Here is a 7,096-nt window from a genome sequence, read left to right as displayed (position 1 = left end):
TTCCAGAATATGAACTTCCAATTCAAAGCTTAAGATGGTTTTTAATTATCCAACCCAAAACAGCCCCCGGTTGCACTCCGACGACGTAGATTCAGTTTTTAAGGTGTTCTTTGTAAAACCAAGTTATATCTTGCTAAGTTAGCATATCATTATGATATATTACAGGTCTTGAAGTGTTTTAAAAGTCAAGTTAGAAGGATCTATTTAGTTTGCAAACAAGTTTGAAATCATTCAAACTATGTTCTTGTTGTTAAAATTTTATACCACAAAATAAGATAGCTATATGAATATGAATTGAATAAGATTATGAATAAGGTTACTACCTCAAGTTACTTGGACAAAGTTACTGTAAGAGATGAGAAAAATCCTAGAATCAAAAGAGTGGTGGAGTTGGATTGAAAGGTTGGAAGTAAACTTGTTTACTTGGAAGGATTTTTGAAGTGTTCTTGAATGGATTTTCTTATGATGATTAAGGGTTGTTTTTGAAGCTAGATCTTCATGGTTATTTGCTGAGATTGTGAAGAACACTTAAGGTTCCTAAGAGTGTGTTTTTGGTTAGAGAAAATGTGTAGTAAAAATGAAAATGGAATGGAGTATAAATGGTGGTGAAAAGATGTATAAATTTGTAATATTGTGCAAAAGTCTTGTAATATGCCAAATTGATTAATCATGCATGCTAAGATCCAAAATTGGCTAACTCATGGCTGCTAATAAAGTGATTGTGATGTGTATATACTGTGACGATCGCTCCAAATCCATATGGACGAACACGTCATTCATTGATTTCATTGCGAGGTATTTGACCTCTATATGATACGTTTTGTAAAATTGCATTCTTTTCAAAAGGTACACAATAAATGAATATCAATTTCTAAGGTTTTCAACGTTTGATGATTTCTACATATAGACAATCACCATAAATAATAGTTTACCATAATACATCCGTTGACAATGAAGTCAAAATAAGATACACGGTGATGATTTTGTGAATGCAAAGTTTTCTTGAATAAAGCATGTATGACTCCATGCACATAGCTTGTATCACATATAAGCAAACAGCGGAAGACTTCTAGAAACCTGAAAATAAACATGCTTAAAAGTGTCAACACAAAGGTTGGTGAGTTCATAGTTTTTGTGTTTCGCATAATCTGTATATAAAGGTGGATCACAAGATTTCAGTTGTTTCATCCAGAAACGTTTATCAAAATATTCTACGAAATTGAGCACCCTGGTAACTAAACTTAACGTAAATGTAATTTGTACCCTTTGTATAATCATCTTAATAATACACGCAAACTAACGTGTACGCTTCTCAAATAGCATACGTCCGTTAAAAGGCTAGTGCTCTAGCTCGGACGGGGATATCAAACCCTATGGATCCATATACTACTACTCGCGCCCACCAGTTCTTATAACTGGCAGTTAACAGTTACCAAAGCTAAGGGATTTTCGGTTCAAACTCAGTGTAGAATTTAGTATGTACTTGTATCCATTGCGTTTAAAATAAAGTGCATGTATTCTCAGCCTAAAAATATATATTGCAAAAGCAATTAAAAAGGAATCAATGAAACTCACCTTAGCAGCATATAAAGTCGTTCACCAAAATGTGATCGAAACTCGGATTATCAAATAACCGTAGATCTCAACCTAGAGAACATATGTTGGTCAATAAATGTCTATCAAGCTAGGTCAAGTCATAGTGTATCACAATCCTAATGCTCGAGATCGACATACAAAAGTTATCCAAAGTCGTTTCAAAAAGTCAATTTTGACTGTTGTTTAACAAAACGAGACGTACCTTATATAAGGATTCATTTACTCGGTTGGTAATATTCAAAAATCCAATTTATCAATCTCGTAAACAAGTTATTTAAATCTTAATTGCAGATTCAAAAGCAATTTCAATTAACGTCAATCATAATTCAGTTGATCATATCTTTTAACCCGTTCATCGAATTTATGCGATATCTAAATGAAAAGTTATTGATTTTTCGCCAGCTTTCCGAAAACATGTATATCATATACCTTTTACCAGTAATATATGTATTTAATTCGTGATTCATTATAAACTATTTAACGACGAAATTTAGTATACAAGTATGTATAAATATATATTCGAGCACTAAACATGGATACACTATTAATATATAATAGATGAGATATAAATGCTTACATATCAATATTGTGATTTAATATTGTAGGAAGGTACGTAGACGTAACAGAGATGATAAACACTAGATTTGATTCACAAATATACCCCCGAACATTACCCATAACCTCCTTGGCAATAACCCATAATTTCCTTTGCTTTATCCCGCTCATAAAACTTGTTTTGAATTTATTCAAGCAAAACCTCGTCGTAGTATTTTATGTGAAATACTAATAATAAGAATAATATTAATAATAATAAGATTTAATATTATTAATATTCTTAATAATAATAATAATAATAATAATAATAATAATAATAATAATAATAATAATAATAATAATAATAATAATAATAATAATAATAATATAATAAGTAAATAAATACGGAGTAATGGAATGAATCAGAAACAGATATGCTCGAGCTTTATAGGTGCGGCCTGAATTCAGACCCCATGCGATCGCATGGTTCTGAAGGCCATTTGCCATGCGATCGCATGGCCCGTTTTTCCAGCTCACATATTTTTGTAATTTAGCTCGTCGACATAATTTAATATAATATATATAATATATTTAATTTATATAATTAATTATATATTATATTAAATTCACATGCATAGTTGACTTGTAATTTTTGTTCCGATAAGTCGTACGTTATCACTCGACTTATGTCCCGGTTTCGGTTTTTCGAATGCCCTTTCGTACGCTGAGAAAACTAGTACTTTTCGTTTCGTGACTCGTACCTTTGTCAAAATATAAACTTAATCATTAATAACTATGTCACTCTAAGTGTAGCTTTAATCAATTAAGTGTTTTGGTTATTTACTTCTATAAATCATCGTCTCGTAGTATATACATATATATATATATATATATATATATATATATATATATATATATATATATATATATTTATTTATTTTAAAATAGTGTTCACTGTAGCAATTCACTGTAGCAAAGTCAATTTCATTGTAGCAAATAGTGATTTTCGAAGACAATGTAGCATTTTGGGTACTGTAGCAATTTGAAAATACTGTAGCAAATTAGTGTTTTACTGGTTCATCTTAAACGCTTTAGTTAACTTATCTAAATATCAATCGAATCAATAAATGAATGTTACTATCGTTTACTAAATAACTTGAAATTATATATATGTATATATCTTTTTAATATACATAAATCGGTTTTTAAATACACATTGGAGGTTATTTATAATTAATTTTAATAATAAATATTTCAACTTATCATATATATTCAAATAGATATTTAAACCAATAAGTTTAATGTACGGTATCAAACAATTAATACATCGTTACATTTTCAAGTTATAGTATATATGTATCTATTTACATATAATTGTTCGTGAATCGTCGAAAACAACCGAAGGGTATTTAAATATATAAAAGTAGTTCAAAAATTTTGAGATTCAGTTTTACAGACTTTGCTTATCGTGTCGGAAATGTTCATCATACAAAGATTAAGTTTAAATTTGGTCAGAAATTTTCAGTTCATCACATATACCAATAGTAAATACGTATAGAAGCTGGGTATGATACGGGTACATATTCCCTAGATATACGTATAAAAATCTTGAGAAAACGGAATGAGGATTCAAATATAGCTATCTTTTGTAAATATACTTATATTGTTTTATGTATATAAATCCTTTAAAATTGATAAAATACATATCTATACGATACATGTATAAGCATTATAAGTTTTAAGTATTTAAGTCGAAGAACGTCACATATAGTTATCGTTTTGAAAACTTAAGTTAGTAGTCTCAAAATATACTTATAACTCATTGTTATTAGTACACAATGAGATGTTAAAACATTCTTAGATCATGTTAAATATATAAAAATACATATATATACACAAACGTATAATTATCGTATGTTATATAGTTCGTGATATCATCGGTCAAATTGGACGGTCAAACGTTGTGTAAAACTCTTTTCAAAAACATAAGTCTCAACAATTTAGATTGCTTATCATGTTGGTAAGGTTTAATTTATGTAAATATTAATCTTATAAGTGTAAAACGATCGAAAAAATCCGGGTCGTTACAGCAGATATGGTGATGTAATGAATAGAAGATCAAATCCCAGCAGGATCATCAAAGTGAACAGAGGGTCAAAAAGAGCCTTCAACGTTTTAAGGGAGAATAATGTTCAAGAAAGGATTAACTATGATGAGTTAAGATCCCTTGGATTTAGTGAATGGATGGAGATACTGGAGTATTTTATTGGCAAAGGTGATAGTGCCATCAAAAAGACAATTAAATCTGAACTCCAACAGCTCTTCAACAAAGCCACGAAGTTTGGGAATGCACCAGCAGTAGATGTAGAAGAGGTTATTTCTCAAAAATTTAAAAGACATCAATCTACTGGTGAAGGACCAACGGAAAGGGCCCCATCATTCTACCTCTTTCTATCCCTGTTTTTGACCCTGCTGAGATATCTATTCTGTTCTATGAATCCTGGAGAATCAAACAAGAGGAGCTATCTGAAGAAGAACGGGACAAAGATAAAGATAGATAGTCTCCTATATGCTTAAATTGTATCTTTTGTCTAACTCACTTTTCATTCTATTATCACTGTATTTAATGTATATATTCTGTTGTAATGAAAGTGAAATGAGTTTATCTTCAAAAATCATATCGAATTATAAGATATAGATAACTCGGCAAAAGATCCCAAAATAAACTTAAAAGGGACAATCTCACTGCATATTCTTATTTGTTCCCTTGTTGCTGGCTTTAGTGTTTTCTCTATATATCATAGGTTTTGTCATCATCAAATAGGGGGAGATTGTTGAGTCCCCAAAAATAATTAAGGATTTAATTATGACAAAACCGTAGTTTATTTACACTAAAATGTTATGTGCAGCCAGCACAAGTTTGTTTATGTACTGTCAGCTAATATAGCTGTGTCGAGTGTGTAGTATGCAGGCTGATCTACCAGCACAAGGTAGAATGTATTCTTTGAATCAGCACAGGATGAGTTCTCAGCATATGAAGAACCAGTAGATCTGGATAGCAGCATACAACACAAGACAGCCATGCTCCATTACAAGCATGGTAGTTTCCCAGAGTGGTCTACATCAACGCACTATTCAACAGAAGTCGAAGACAAAGTTGAACAGAAAAGGACAGGAGTCGGCGGCTGACAAGTGACCTTACAAGACCACGTGGGAATGCAGAAGTGGAACGCATGTGCAGACATGTGTTATACTTTATTCATACCTAGGGAACACAACATTCCATTTGTTTAAAACAAATGGTAGTGCCAAACCGAATTGGTGTGTTCCTGCAAATAGCTACCTAAGAGGAAAGGAGAGCACGCCTTCTGACACAATTGTCCCCACAAGTACAAGGCATCCTATGTACTAGTGGACAATAGATTAATTACACGGACAATAGGACTACTATATAATTGTTGTATTCACTGCTGTATCATCTAGTGGTGTGGGTTTTATTATTTAGAGTCCTAAACGTGTAATAGCTTTTAGTTTACCTCTTAGCTATAATCTAGGTAGTCTGTATCAACCAACTATCATTCCGCCAAGGATAGTTGTGATTCTTTGTGATTCAATCAATAAAGAATAACCGTTGAAAATTACCTGTGACTCTATCTAATTTGCATGCTTGAATACATAATCGAGTTTAACTGTTTAGTTAATTGAAAAGAAATTGTATTCACCCCCCTCTACAATACTCCTGTTGTTATTAAGGGACCAACAAATAGGTTTGCATAAATCGTTTGATTGATGTTACAATGATATATCGGTTTGATGTGTATTTGAGATTGTAATAGTTGTAATAGAGTCTAGTTGAATTAATGTCACAAAGATCATACGACCTTCACAATCAGACGCGATTTGAAACAATTTTATTATATTTAGATCTTATCTTATTATATAATTTTGATTGAAATAATTGTGCCTTGGTCCCTCCATTTTACCCCAAAAAGCTAACAGCGTTCATCAAGTTTTTTTTGGCTTTCAGCGTCCCTCTATTATCACATTTTTTGATTACACATCCCTCCATCAACTTTCTGTTAAAAAGTCCGTTAAGTCATGCCATGTGCCTTGCATGTGAGGGTAAATTCATCTTTTTACTCTTCATCTACCTTTTCTCAGCTCCTTGTTCTTCCCCAATTCATAAAATTAAAAACCCTAATTAAAAACTCATATCTAAATCCAAAGGCTGCGTTTTATTTATATTTATCATCTCCTTTAAATCACATTTCCATTTCCATTTCATCTCTCTGTTATCATCAATATCAAAAATTAAATTTGAGAACAAAAATTATAAGATCCAAACTGATATTTTAAGATTTAGAACTACAAAATCAAAGAAATTAAAAACTCGACCTATAGAACTATAATAAAAGTCACTCTAATTCTTGTACTTCGCTAACGGTTGTACAGTTAATCGGAATTCGTTGCCGGAATCAATGAAGTTACCCAATCTTACCAGATCTGAATATGAAACGCTATTGGAATCGATGAAGTTACTGGAATCTGATTGTTTACATAAGGCATGAACTTGTAACGAATTTGATTCTCTTGATTGGGTTCCCTGTAATCTTTGAGAAAGCAATCAATAGTTTTAAAAATATAATTCACATAACAAAAAACAATAAAGAAACAAACTTTAGAGGATGTAGTGCGACAACAGATGAAGGAGATTTTTATGATGGAGATCCTCTAGCGGCGGCGGTGCCGATGAAGGGAATCTTTTTGGCTTAGCTTCCAACGGCTGGCTAAATGATATACTCAAAGATGTTTATGATGATGATATGTAAAAAGATGCCAAGGGTTTTTTAGGCTTGTGATCTATCAAATTTAGGTTGAGTTGGTTATACGTGAATCAAAGAAAAAAGAAATACGGAACAAAATATTAAAAAGAAAAAGAGGATGAAGATAAATTTGATAGATGTGT

Source organism: Rutidosis leptorrhynchoides, chromosome 9, assembly GCF_046630445.1.
Source record: "Rutidosis leptorrhynchoides isolate AG116_Rl617_1_P2 chromosome 9, CSIRO_AGI_Rlap_v1, whole genome shotgun sequence".
Taxonomy (NCBI): domain Eukaryota; kingdom Viridiplantae; phylum Streptophyta; class Magnoliopsida; order Asterales; family Asteraceae; genus Rutidosis; species Rutidosis leptorrhynchoides.
This window is presented reverse-complemented; position numbering follows the sequence as displayed.